The sequence below is a fragment of the Bufo gargarizans genome, chromosome 4, assembly GCF_014858855.1.
Source record: "Bufo gargarizans isolate SCDJY-AF-19 chromosome 4, ASM1485885v1, whole genome shotgun sequence".
In the NCBI taxonomy this organism is placed as follows: domain Eukaryota; kingdom Metazoa; phylum Chordata; class Amphibia; order Anura; family Bufonidae; genus Bufo; species Bufo gargarizans.
The window spans coordinates 156,600,114-156,615,133 of record NC_058083.1 but is presented as its reverse complement, the minus strand read 5'-3'; positions in this window follow the sequence as shown (position 1 = coordinate 156,615,133).

Here is a 15,020-nt window from a genome sequence, read left to right as displayed (position 1 = left end):
CTTACTAAACCCTCAAACTGATTTTTGAGGGTTTAGTAAGACCGCAGAGTGCGCCTGTCTTTGCTATAATTTTGTTATATTGTTATATTGATTATCACATCCACATAATTGCTATCTTGTGTAGGATGTCTATTGTGGTACTTGTGGTTCGCTGTGGGCAGGGCCGCCATCAGGGGGGTACAGCCAATACCCCAGTAAGGGGCCCAGACCCTGGGGGGGGCCAGGCCAGTTCCAATAAAAAAAAAAAAAACTTTTTTTTTTTTCTTTTTCTTTTTCCTTTTTTTTTCCCTCCCATTTGTCAGTGACTTGAGTTGAACTTTATTGCATCGCTAGAGGGGGGCAATTTATTATTCCTTGCTAGTGATGTCCGGTTCATGAACGAATCATTAATTTGAATCGATTCAGTTCACTGAACCGGAGGAGTCGATTCCTCTGACTGAGCCGATCCGGCTCAGTCTGACCTAGCACACAATAGCAGAGCCGCTGGCAGCAGGGAGGGGAGGGACTCGAGTGTAATCTGATCCTAGAGTGGAAGCTGCTTCTGCCAGCCCCTCCCCTCCCCACCCACCAACCAATCAGAGCTGAGGCAAGGCAAGCACTAGCAGCTCTGAGTCTGAGTCACACAAGTACACAGAGTCTGAGAATCGAATGAGTCACAGGTTAAAAGAATCTAAAGATCCGACTGCAAGCAGCGTTTTGGTGTCCGCCTCCAGAGCGGAATGGAGGCGGAACGGAGCTAAACGGATGCATTCTGAACGGATCCTTATCCATTCTGAATGCATTGGGGCAAAACTGATCTGTTTGGGGCCGCTTGTGAGATCCCTGAAACAGATCTCACAGGTGGACCCAGAAACGGCAGTGTGACAGTAGCCTGTGCCGCATACTGAGCTAAGCTATTTCAAAGGCCCCAAATTATTTATTTTCATATTGATCCTTATGTTGTCTACTTGGCTAGGCAGCTTTATGTTGTGTGGTCTTTGCTCGGGGGTAAAATGCAAAGCTGTTTTCTGGATTATCCCACAGGGCCAGGATCCTCCATCACTTATTGTTATTAACCTCTCCCTTGCCAGCCCACCCAGCCCTATTTAGCTTTGTGTTCAGCTTTGAAAAAAATGGTTAGGCCATGAAGGGGTTAATTAAGTGTTGGAGGGGGTGGGGGGTGTTATTGTGCATATTGTGTTTGGGATCCATTTAACAAGTTTGACCAGTTGGGTTTGAGAGTGGTTGAGTGTCATCCACAGATCCCCCATAACAGTGTGTCATACACAGATCCCCATAACAGTGTGTCATACACAGATCCCCATAACAGTGTGTCATACATAGATCCCCCATAACAGTGTGTCATCCACAGATCCCCCATAACAGTGTGTCATCCACAGATCCCCCATAACAGTGTGTCATCCACAGATTCCTCATAACAGTGTGTCATCCACAGATCCCCATAACAGTGTGTCATACACAGATCCCCATAACAGTCTGTCATACATAGATCCCCCATAACAGTGTGTCATCCACAGATCCCCCATAACAGTGTGTCATCCACAGATCCCCCATAACAGTGTGTCATCCACAGATCCCCCATAACAGTGTCATCCACAGATCCCCATAACAGTGTTCGTCATCCACAGATTCCCCCCATAACAGTGTTCGTCATCCACAGATCCCTCATAACAGTGTCATCCACAGATTCCCCCCATACCAGTGTGTCATCCACAGATTCTCCCCATACCAGTGTGTCATCCACAGATTCCCCCCATAACAGTGTGTCATCCACAGATTCCCCCCATAACAGTACGTCATCCACAGATCCCCCCATAACACTGTAACAGTAAACCTTGTGCTTTTAAGGTGTTTTTTCTTAAATGTGCCAGGGGACGATTGCTAGGGCAGATTAGAACAGGTAGTGTAGTTAGTGTTAGTGTGGGGTCCTGCTTAAAAGAGTCTACCTTGTCGTGGTAGCAGGCTTCATATTATTTGGTCAAAAATTAATTCCTTACTGAAATCGCTGATTATCACTTTTTACTGTCTTTGTAGTTGTAAAAAAATAATGAAATTGGGGGTAGGTCCTTGGGGGTGGAGGGGAGGTGGAGTCAGGACGGATTCTAAAGGGGCGGGGTAGGAGGGGGGGCCCGGGCCTTGAGCTGTGTAAGGGGCCCCAAAATTTCTGATGGCAGCCCTGACTACACACTGCAGAGGCGTCTTCCTTTTGGCACAAAAGTCTGTCAGATGGGAGGTGGAGAGTTTGGTTGTGGAACCGGAAGGACAATACATTTTCATCTTAGCCTTTATTAATTGCATACATTATGTTATTATAGCTGTTTATATCCCCCCACCAGCTAATATGCCGATACTCAACCAAGCGGCCGCGTTCACTGCAGCGCATCCACAAGCCTTGACTCCATGTATGGGCGACTGTAATATGGTACTTGACCCCTTGTTGGATAGATTTACACGGGGGGCTCCGACAGACCATCCTGTCGCTCCCACTCCACTGGCGGGCTTGGTGGGGGAGATGAGATGGGTGGATGTATGGAGACACAGACACCCCCATGACCGCGTCTATTCCTGCCATTCCTCTTCCCACCAAACTCTGTCTCGCATTGACTATGTGATCAGCAACTCATCACTATATAATCATATCTCCCAGGTCGAGTATGGGGTTAGAGGTATTTCCGACCACTCCCCTTTATACTTAGTTGTCACTGCAACTACAATGAGTCCCTTTGGTAGTATGAGAATCCACCCTTTTTGGTTGACCCTGTTGACGCCACATGATCGAATTCCTAATCAATTATCAGTGTTCCTGGCTTGTCAGGACCCATCCGAGAATCCCTTTGGGAGACACTGAAGGCTTATCTCAGGGGTTGTCTGAAATCTTCTATAGCATACGTTAAAAGTGCTTCTGCTCGACAGGAGTCTGATATGGCGCATCAGTCTGGAGGCTGCATATGTCGCCAACCCCTCTGATTCTAACAAGCATGGCTTTCCCAGGGCCGCAGTACCTCAACCTCCTGAAAGAAAAGGCTCAACGTAAACTCTTCTTCACTAAGCAATCATATTTTGAATTAGGTAATCAGTCTAGTAAATTATTAGCATACATAGTACACCAAAACCAACGTTCTCCTGCAGTGTTGAAAGTCTATAGCACCACAGGATCCAGGTTGATCGAAACAGAGGCGATTGCTCACTGCTTCCATGAGTTTTATCAAGATCTTTATAGATCTCACATACACTGCATTGGATTTACCTCAACTTTCCCCCCAAGACGTGGGCTCTCTGGACGCCCCTATTACATCTGAGGAAATTAAATTGGCAATCTCATCTATGTCCAATGGGAAGTCCCCAGGGCCTGATGGCATCCCATTGGAAGTGTATACCAAATATATGGACCCATTTATAGAGCCCCTCAAACAGATGTATGCCAAGGCGTTTTCCGGAGACACCCTACCCCTGTCATTGTATGATGCTACTATAATAGTTATCTTAAAACCGGACAAAAATCTGCTAGAATGTGGGTCGTATAGACCAATATCTCTGCTTAATATTGTATAATATTATAAGATCTTAGCAAAAATACTTGCAAACAGATTGAATAAGTGTATCCTGAGTATCGTCCACTCTGATTAATCTGGCTTTATGCCGGGGAAATCGACATCCGAAAACATTAGAAGAGTCCAGGTTTTGGCACAAATAGGTACCACACAACAGCAAAGATGGGCCTTTGTGCCTTTAATTTGCCCCGTACAAGGAAATCCCGGAAGGAGCACAATTTTTTTTGACCCACCATGAAAAGGCCCTAGAATGAAGCCCAGGAGGGAAGGCAGGATTGCCCCAAAGACATTCCAAGGGGGACGGTTTGGATTGGAGAGAGCGTTTAAACCTGATAGCTCTCCACAGGAGCAAGGCATAGTAGGAGAGCTGGGATCTGGAGCGGAGGGAAGAGGGCAGAGGGGATGTGGTCCAAATAAGGGCTCTCCAGGAGAACGGGCCAAACAGCGACTGCTCAAGGGTAACCCACATAGGTTGAGCCTGTGCAGAGAGGTGTGTCAGGAACAGTTGCGCTAATCTGGCTGCCTTGTAGTATTGGGCTAAATCTGCTACTGAAAGGCCACCATGAGCCTTGTGACGACACATGACCAGTTTAGAAATACGAGCTCGTTTATGGGCCCAAATAAACTTAAGGATGTCCGCCTGAAGAGCCCTTAGATCAGACATTGGAACTGGGATGCGAAACAGATATAGAAGCCGGGGGAGGACTACCATTCATACTATATGTATCTTACCCACCCAGGACACTGGAAGGGATTCCCAAGACTGCAGGTCCCTCCGCCTCCGCGTCCGAGTAAACATGGGGAGGTAGTTGTGTTTATATAGGGTGTCAAGCGTTTTGGTCAGCGATATGCCCAAATACGGGAGAAAATGTAGATTATGTAGAAATGGGAACCCACTTCGAAGTATCTCGGAGTCCCGAGAGGAGACATTACTCAACAGAAATTCGGATTTGGACTGATTAATTTGTAGGCCAGACGCAGCTGAGAAAGACTTGAGTACGGACAGAAGGGAGGGAAATGAGATGACCGGGTTGGTGAGTGTTAACAAAAGATCATCAGCAAAAAGGCTCAATTTATATTCCACACCCCCAACCGAGATCCCTTTTATGTCCGGATGAGATCTAATCTTAATCGCTAATGGTTCCATAGCTAAGGCAAAGAGGGCTGGGGAAAGGGGGCAACCCTGACGCGTTCCCCTAAAAATTGGCATGGATGACGGGCGCGAGGAAGGCAATTTGAGGCTAGCCTGAGGCGAAGAGTATAGGGGCTGGATGGCGGAAAGGAAGGGTCCTCTGATGTTAAAATGAGAGAGAGTCTGCCAGAGATAGGTCCAAGAAACTGTATCAAAGGCCTTCTCTATATCCAGTGCTAATAAAGCCACTGGAGTCACAGTCCTGTTCGCCTCATGTACTAGACCCAAAACCTTCCTTATATTATCTGGAGCTTCCCTGCTGGGGATGAAACCAACCTGATCCTTGTGAATCAGACCAGGGAGAAGTCTGTTAAGTCTGCGCGCCAGGATGGAAGTGAACAACTTGTTATCTAAGTTTAAGAGTGAGATAGGCTTATAGTTGGAAGGGAGAAGAGGATCTTTGTTTGGTTTGGGAATTACTGTTATCTTGGCCGCTAGGAACTCAGCTGGGGGTGTGGAGCCCTGTAGCAGATGATTACAGTATTTAGTAATGAAAGGTATTAATTGGTCTGCAAATTTTTTAAAATAAAGTGCCGTATAGCCATCTGGGCCTGGGGCTTTTCCCAGTTTCAGGGCTTTGATTGAATAGGTCACCTCCTCCGCTGTAATGGGGCTATTAAGTTCTGCCAGTGCAGCAGAAGAGACTCTAGGAAGGGGAATGGGAGAGAGGAAGTCGTTCGCCCTGTTACTGGGGTCACCATTCTGCTCTGAGTATAGCTGCTTATAGAAGGATCGGAAGGTGTCATAAATGATGTCTGGGTGAGTGGTGGTTCTACCAGTCCGTGTGCGGATTTGGTAGACTTGATTTATTCTCTGCGTGGCTTTAAGTTGGCGAGCCAACATCTTATCAGGTTTATTAGCATATTTGTAATAGTAGGAGGAAGTCCAGCAAAGTGCTTTTTCTGTATTATTTGAAAGTAGGGTATTCAGTTGGGACTTGGTGTCCTTTATTTCCTTCAGTAGGTAAAGGGATGGGGTTTGCTGATGAGCCCTCACTAGTTTAGCCAATATAGACTCTAGGGTGACTTGAGCTGAAGATCTGTCCTTTTTAAGTCTTGATGCCACCTGAATGAGCTTGCCCCGCATGAAGGCCTTGTGGGTCAACCACAGGTTCATAGGATCAGTATCCGGTGTGTCATTCAACAGAAAGAACTGTTTAAGTTCATCTAATAGTGCACCAAACACAGCCGGTCGGGTCAGCAATGACTCATTCAGGCGCCAGGCAAGAGGAGTATTGGAGCTATCGGCAAATGTGAAATCAGCTATGACCATGTCGTGATCCGACAGTGAGGATACAATATGTCTGGAATAAGCTAGTGAGGGTAGGCAAGAGGAGGAAACTAGGATTAAATCTATCCGAGTGTAAAGTTGATGGGGAGGAGAATAGTAGGAATATCCCCTTTGGGGGCCATTGTGCTCCCTCCAGGTATCCGCCAAAGACAGGGACTCCAGTACATGTTTAATTTTAACATTATGAGATAAAGGGCGCGGTTGGGCCGAGGGGGCGGATCTGTCGAGAACAGGGTTGGGCACAAAATTAAAGTCACCACACCACAGTATCTTGTGGTACGTGAGGGGCGCAATAATGGAGTGCATAGAAGCAAAAAAGGGAATAGGGTCCTCAGTAGGTGCATACACGTTTACAATACACAGGGTCTCTTCCCTATACGTGCCTAGGAGAATGACATATCTTCCATTGGGATCAACCATAGAACTCTGTAGAGTAAAAGGGAAGGAGTTACGCAATAGTATAATAGCCCCCCTACTTTTCGAGACATAAGTAGATGAGTAGAAACGCGAATAGTGTGGATAGAAGTATTTAGGATGAGAGGTGGGCGTGAAGTGGGACTCCTGCAGGCAGATCACATCAGGTGCATGTTTGATATAAGTAGAAAAGGCCGACTTACGTTTTCTGGGAGAGTTAAATCCCCTCCCATTGTGTGAAAGCAACTTACACATGATAGGATAACAAGGAGGATGTAGGGAAGGCAAGGCAAGCCCGAGTGATCCGCCACAGGAGTGCCACCTCTGACCGCCACCCGAACACCAAAGCAGCACAATCGTCTCCCCTGATACAGACAATAATAAAAACAACAAAACAGAAAGGAAAAAAAGTAAAAGATTAAAAGAAACTGCAAACATATAAAACTATATGGAATTAAGCCTAAACAGGCTTGAGAAAAATAGTTGGGTGCTGTAGAGCGGGGTGGGGACAAAGCCTCCCAACCCAGCCTAGAGAACCCAAACATGGGGTCAAACATGACAGTCCTTCACGCCGAGTCCCTGCTAGATGTTAATGTTCGGGAAAATATCAGCCAATAATGAAGGGACTATAAAAGAAGGATAGTGTCCCGCAACATTAGGGACGGGAAAAGGGTAAGGGTCGGATTTGTTGGGAAAATAACGACAGTCTGGACGTCACAGCAGGTTAGAACGATCAGGAGCAGAAGTCCCAGACCTAAACCGGCGGCGGAGAAGCCGGTTTCCGCGATGATGAGGGCACCTTCGTCCAGATCCTGGCTGGACGTTGCGGTTCTGAGGCGGCTTCTGGAGCTGGATCATGATCGCATGGAATTCCCGCCTTCCGAAGGATCTCGATTCCCTCTTTGGGTGTGTGGATCGTATGATCCCGAGAGTTCAGTCGGAATGAGAGGGAGAAAGGAAATCCCCACTTGTACCGCACCTGGGCATTTTGCAAGGCCGAGGTCACCGGTTTCATATCCCTTCGTCTGCGGAGAGTGGAGGGAGCCAGGTCAGCATACAGATGCACTGATGAGGGTACACCGGGAAGTTCAGTGAGGTTGCGGGCAGCCGCCAAAATTAGATCCCGAGTACCTGGATGATGGAATTTTAGGATAACATCCCTTGGTGAGGCATCCGGGCGAGGTCTCCCTAGGGCTCTGTGAACCCTATCCATCAGGAGCCTCGTTGGTTCTGTTTGCAGCAGCAGGGCCTGGAACAGCGCCGAAAAAGTGGCCGGGAGGTCAGTAAAAGTTTCAGGCAGGCCCTTGATCCGGAGGTTGCCCCTCCTGGTTCTATTTTCCAGGCCCTCCAATTTGAGCTCCAGTGCTGCAATCTGGGCAGCTTGAGATATTATATCCGCTTTGTCAGCATGTAGGGCGTCCGACAGATCATCGGTGCGTGTCTCCAAGTCAGAGACCCGGGTGCCCAGGTCGTGGATCTGGCGGGAAAACTCGTCCACCGCTTGGGACAGTTCTGAACGGAACAGGGAAGCAATATTTTTATAAAGTTCAGCCTGACCTAGGTCCTGTATGTCCGAGGGCTGTGAGGCAATGCTGGCCTCTGAGGACGCAGGGCTCCTGGGTGCGGTGGCCGGGTCCGCCATATTGCTGCGGCCCGAGTTCCTGAAGAGCTCCGGCAAGGTCTGAGAAGGCGCGGGTGTTCCCATCGATTTTGTCCTCCCTTTGTTGCGGGTCATCATAGGGGTCCCTTGCATGAAGAATCGAGTCCGACGAATCAGCGCTAAATGAGGGTAAAGTTCGGCGCTAGGAGCGGAGCTCAGGGGAACACGTCCGCCATGCAAGCCTCGCGCATGTGCCCTCGCAGCGAAGAAATTATGTGAGTACTCAGACGTAATGGAGGGGCTTCCACTATGGGATAACCCTCTGTTTCCTGATTTATTGTCATTTCATGATGCCCCTTTTTAGAGAAGTCACAATATTTGTCACATAGAGGATATCTATCGATGCAAAGTAGTCATGTCTTTTACCGATCTCCAGACTAGACTCCAACTACCTCATAATGCATTTTATCGCTACCTACAGCTCAGGCATGCTCTCAACACTCAATTCCCGGGAGGTCCTTCTATATCTACATTTCCCCTAATAGGAGTCCTGAAGTCACAGGGCCCTAAGGGGCTCGCTCATCTCTTTCATATACACTCATCTGATAAATACTAATTAATTCTACTCAATTGCCTGTGATGCATAAATAGCAAATCTGATCCCTGATATATCCGAGGTCTTGGAATCAGTTATGTATGTTTCCCCGGCAATAAATAATAGACTCATACAGGTGTGCATTGTTCATCAGAGCTATTTATCCCCAGGTAAGTTAAATAAAATGGGAAGATTGATTCACACTAGATGCCATAGATGCGCCAAGGAGATTTTTGGCATCTCATATGGGCTTACCCTTACATTGAGACATTCTGGTCAGAAGTTACCAACTTCCTTTCTGGACTGATCCATATACCGGTCCCCATGGACCCTAAGTTGTGTCTACTAAACGTGCTAGACGATGAGATATATACCCACTATACTAAAACCTTCCTTCAGGAAACACTTATTTTGGCAAGAAAAGCGATAGTTCTAAGATGGATGGAGGGATCGTGCTCCCTCAGTTTCTCAATGGAAAGGTTTAATCAACACAATTATCCCATACGAAAATATTGTTTATAAGCATAGGAAGTGTGAACCTAAGTTTGAAAAAGTTTGGGGGGCCTGGTGTTCTTCTCCAAATACAGGTCCTTCTAAAAAAAATTGCATATTGTGATAAAGTTCATTATTTTCTGTAATGTACTGATAAACATTAGACTTTCATATATTTTAGATTAATTACACACAACTGAAGTAGTTCAAGCCTTTTATTGTTTTAATATTGATGATTTTGGCATACAGCTCATGAAAACCCCAAATTCCTATCTAAAAAAATTAGCATATCATGAAAAGGTTCTCTAAACGAGCTATTAACCTAATCATCTGAATCAACTAATTAACTCTAACCACCTGCAAAAGATTCCTGAGGCTTTTAAAAACTCCCAGCCTGGTTCATTACTCAAAACCGCAATCATGGGTAAGACTGCCGACCTGGGGGGGCGGAGCTTGCGCCGGTCTGAGATGGCCGCATTTCCCTGAGCTCTGAGAACACCGATCTCTATAAACAGCGATATTAGCTATTATATGACCTGAACTGAGCTGAAAATGGTGAAGATCGGGAACGCTAGAGCCGGAGACCATTCTGCATCCAGCAAAGTGCAGGCTACGCCGGGAGAAATGGATAAATTCCTAAAGAAGGCAGCCTCAGCTTATGTGGCGCGGGAATCTAAGATGGCGCCTGAACTCCCACAGAAAAGCCTAGAGCGGTCCCTGGACAGATCAGAGGAGGACAGCGACACGGAGGAACCGCAGGGCAAAGGTTCTCTCCCTATCACCAGGCACTACCTAAAGCATGCCCTCTGTAAGGCTATGGAGCCGGTGTTAGACGAAATCGCCGCGCTCCGCCAAGAAATGAGGCAAGTGGGGGACAGAGTAGAGGTACTGGAATCGCATCAAGCCTCAGTCCTTGAACATCAAAATGCCACCTCTGCTTCCTTCCAAAGATGCGGTACCTACTTGAATGACCTGCACAACGCCCTGGAAGACCAGGAGAACAGGGGGCGCCGAAACAATCTGCGCTTCAGAGGGGTCCCTGAGACAGCACAGCCAGGTGACGTAACCTCTATGATATTATCGATTTGTTCACAGCTTGTGGGCCCTGACTTCGACCAAGAGATAATAATAGAACGTGCTCATAGAGCCCTGCGTCCCAAACCCAAGCCGGAAGAGCCTCCTAGGGACATTATTGGTAAATTTTTAAACTTCCAAGTTAAAACGGCGGTCCAAGAGGCAGCAAGAAATCGCCCTGATTTTTCCTATGAGGGCTCGCAGATATCGGTTTTTCAAGACCTAGCTCCATCCACCCTCAGAAAACGCAGAGCCCTGAAACCCCTGACGGAGTGGCTGCGCTCCCATAAAATACAATATAAGTGGAACTTTCCTTTTGGTATATCGTTTACCCGGGAGGGACGACGTTATAATATCTCCTCTTACTTGGAGTTAGAGAATCTTTACGATCAGCTGCAAATCCCGTCTTTGCAAGTTGAGAATTGGGAACTGTTCCAGGACCTTGCCGGACTGCCTGAAGTCCCCACCATCATCCCCTTCGTCTTGCAGCGGACCCCTAAAGCACAAAGATCTGGGAAAAGAGGCCGCCAGATGACACCAAAGAGACTCACTCAAGCCTAATGTGTAATCTTATTAGCAACCGCAAGTTTTGCTTCTCTTTCACTAGCTTTGTAGTGTGTTGCTCTCCTCACTTCATCATATATCCTCTCTCCTTAAGCATCTCCAACCGTGCTCACTTCATATAAGAATGTTGTTGTTCCCTAAATTCTTCTCTCATTCTATTGCCTAGTTATTGAATAATATTGCTCAGGTCTAGACTCCTTATTAATGGAGATCACCTATTGGGTCAGTAGACCTTTTTTCCCCCTATGCCTACAAGCTTGACCTACGAAAACGTAGGGCATTCTGTTAATTACTGTTATGTTAATTTTGTTTATTCTGTTTATTTTGTTATGAAGGTACATAGATCTTGTGCTCCAAGGTTCGGTCTGACGCAGGAGCCCCCTCTGGTCTCCACTCTGCTCAACCAAACTCCACCCAGCTTCGCCAACAGAATTGTGTTCTCCTGGAGGAGGGAGGACACTCAGCGAGGTAACGCACAGCACACAAAACACAATGGCTGACCTATCATTTGCGTCCTACAATGTCAAAGGCTTTAATTCTCCATCAAAACGGAGTCAGGTTTTCTCATTGTTACGCAAATCAGGAGCTACTGTCCTGCTCCTCCAGGAGACGCACTTCAAATTTAATCACTACCCCAACCTATCGCATGGCCACTATTCTCAGTGGTTTCATTGTGGCGGCGGCTCCTCTGCCTCAGGGGGAGTGAGTATTGGGTTCCAGAGGAGGGTTCCTTTTTGCTACACTTCCCACATGCAGGATCCTGATGGTCACTATCTATTGGTCAAGGGCAACATTGGCCCTCAATCCTACACGTTCGTTAACCTTTACGCTCCTAACACCGGCCACCATAGATGGTTCTCCAAGGTTTTTCCTATTATAAAATCTTTTGCAGAAGGCCTAACCATAGTAGGAGGAGACCTCAATGCTACCTTGAACCCTCAGCTAGACTCCTCAACCTCAAAATCGGCCCTAGCACTCAAAACTTTAAGGTACATTAGAGAGGGGTTCTGGAACCTCCATTTAATAGATGTTTGGCGTACATTCTTCCCTACTACATCAGACTTCACTTTCTACTCTAACGTTCATGGCACATATCAGCGCCTGGACTACCTTTTTGTGTCTAAAGAACATCTTCAATTCTGCCGAGACCCGCAAATAGGCTCCATTCATCTCTCCGATCATGCCCCCATCTCACTACTAGTCTCAGCGCCGACTTCCAAGCAGCACAAATTCAGATGGCGCCTAAATGAAACCCTTTTAGGGAACCCGGACACTAGAGACAAAATTGCAGGACTCCTCAAGGAATACTAAATAAGAACCCTGATATCTCTCCCCTTTCCGTTTGGGATGCCCACAAACCTTTTGTTAGAGGACATTTCATAAGTTTGGGCGCTCACCAAAAAAAACAGAGGAGTGAGAAGCTGGATCTCATTTGCCAAAAAATAAAAAATTTAGAATCTCTACACAAACGTTCATTTTCCGCACAACAGCTCCAGGAGTTGTCCGGTTATAGAGCAGAACTAAAATCGATGTTACAGCAATCCACAACTAAACTATTCTTAAATTCACAACACAAATTCTTCGCCCATGGAGATAAAACCTCCAAATTTATGGTGAGCAGAATTAGGAATAGAAGAGCTATAAACTATATCCATCAAATAACATCCCCGCAAGGCGCTCCCCTATACTCTTCTAAAGAAATAGGTGCCCAATTCAGGGAGTTCTATGAATCCTTATATAACTTACCACAAACGATTCCACCTGAAACATATGCTTCTGTGGTATCCTCGTTCTTGGAGTCACTCCCAATACCAGTAGTCACTGAAGATCAGAAACAGATGCTCACATCCCCATTCACTCTTACAGAACTTACATCCGCACTAAAACAGACTCCTTCAGGCAAAAGCCCAGGCCCCGATGGCCTCCCTGTCCAATATTATAGAACATACCAACAGTGCCTACTCCCCCACTTGCTCGAGGTCTGTAACTTGACCCTACAAGGGGAAAAATTATCCAGGGATATGACCCAAGCCCATATTACCCTGATCCCTAAAGAGGGGAAAGACCCTAAACATTGTGCCAACTATAGACCTATTTCCCTGCTCAACATTGACCTTAAGCTGCTTGCGAAATTATTGGCTAACAGACTCTCGACCCTCCTTCCCTCAATAGTGCACGGGGATCAGGTAGGCTTCATCAAAGGTAGGGAGGGAAGAGATAATACAGTCAGAGTATTAAATATAGTGCAGTTTTCTGCTGTCCGTTCTAGACCTCTCCTCCTGCTGAGCACAGACGCAGAAAAAGCGTTCGACCGAATTAATTGGTCTTTTCTGAAACACGTCCTTAGCCGATTTGGCCTACCTGATCCCTTTGTACAGTCCACCTTCGCAATGTATGCTCGGGCCTCGGCTTCTGTTCTGATTAATGGAGATCTGTCAGACCCCTTTTCCATCCAGAACGGCACTAGGCAAGGCTGTCCCCTTTCTCCTTTGCTCTTCGTGCTAGCTCTGGAGCCGCTTCTCCTGAAGTTGAGAGAGGACGAAGGAATTCGGGGAGTAAAGTTGGGAGGCAAGGATCATAAGGTTGCCGCATTTGCGGACGACATCCTGATCATGACTTCCAACCCCAAAGACTCCATACATATAATTCAAAACTTTCTTGATACCTACAGCTCTATATCAAACTTCAAAATTAACAAACAAAAATCACTGGTGGTATGTGTGGGGGTTTCTCAATCGACTCAAAATGGCTTAAAAAAAGATTCTCCCTTTAATTGGTCATCCCCCTATTTAACATATTTAGGGGTTAAAATTAGTCCAAACACCAAAGAACTGTTTGCACTGAATTATACCCCATTATTAAGAGACCTCTCTTCCAGTATAGATAAATTGGATATCCCAACCATTTCCTGGTTTGGGCGAAAAAATCTACTGATGTCCCTGATACTCCCCCGCCTAACCTACTTGCAACAGGTTCTTCCCATCCCAGTCCCCAGAACCTATTATATTACATTAAAGAAGCTATTCCGCTCGTTTATTTGGAGAGGGAAGAAACCAAGGTTATCTTATGAACTTTTATCGCGCCCGAAATGCTTCGGGGGTATTGCCCTACCAGACCCAGAGTTATACGGAAAAGCAGTCCTGTTGTCTAGAATAATTTAATGGCTTAGACCTAGTAGTACAAAACCATGGGTTGCAATGGAGCAGGAGTTAATAAACAAACCCTTTAGATCCTTATTGTTAGGTAATAAGAGTACTTCTAATGTACCCCCCTCATCATCATTTCCTATAATTCAAGCTACTCTGAACACGTGGAAATGGTTTCAGTCTTCTCACTGTTCCATACCCTTCCCCTCACCCCTACTATCCATTAGTGATATTTTAGGGACAGACCCTACCTGAGATAGTGGAGTGCACTCCAAGAGATCTGAGGGAGTCGTTGCTTCCGATCCAATCTCTTTTCGAGCCTAACGGGTCTTTAATCAAACTTAAAGAGTTTCAAACGATCTTTAATGCTGACCGCAGACATGTCTCCGCCACATCATATATACATGCATTTGTATCTCAACACGTCACAATTGGGGACATTTACCGCCCTTTACTTTGGTCCGAGGCCCTTATATCCAACCCAACCCCCCCAAAGAAACTGATTTCACAACTCTTCAAGAGGCTGAACACCCCATCGACCCCTACCAAACCAGCCTTTGTCCGCCATTGGGAAAGGGATTTGGGACGGGAACTATCATATTCCATATTGCCAGACTTGTTGTCCTCCCCGCACTGCTCATCCAGATGTGTTCACATACAAGAGAATGGATATAAGATTCTGACCAGATGGTACAAAACGCCTGATATCACCTCGTTGTACTTGGTAACAGCCAATGATACGTGTTGGAGGTGCAGTGCGGACAGGGGAACCTTTTTTCACGTCTGGTGGAGTTGTCCACTTATTAAGGTATGGTGGGAGGAGATATTTCAAATTAGCAACTCAATTTGTGGAACTAAAATACCAGTGACTGCGAGTAGGGCCCTACTCAATCTTGAGGAGGGCAAGGCAGATCATCCGATGCCCTTCCTTTTCAAACAGCTTCTGATGGCGGCTCGATTGCTAATTCCAAAACATTGGCTCTCTTCCGCACTTCCCTCAATAGAACACTGGCAACTGAAAGTTGATCAGATTTTCCGATTTGAGGAGCTCTCTTCCTGGGAAGCTAGGAACCACTCGAAATTCCAACAACAATGGCACTTG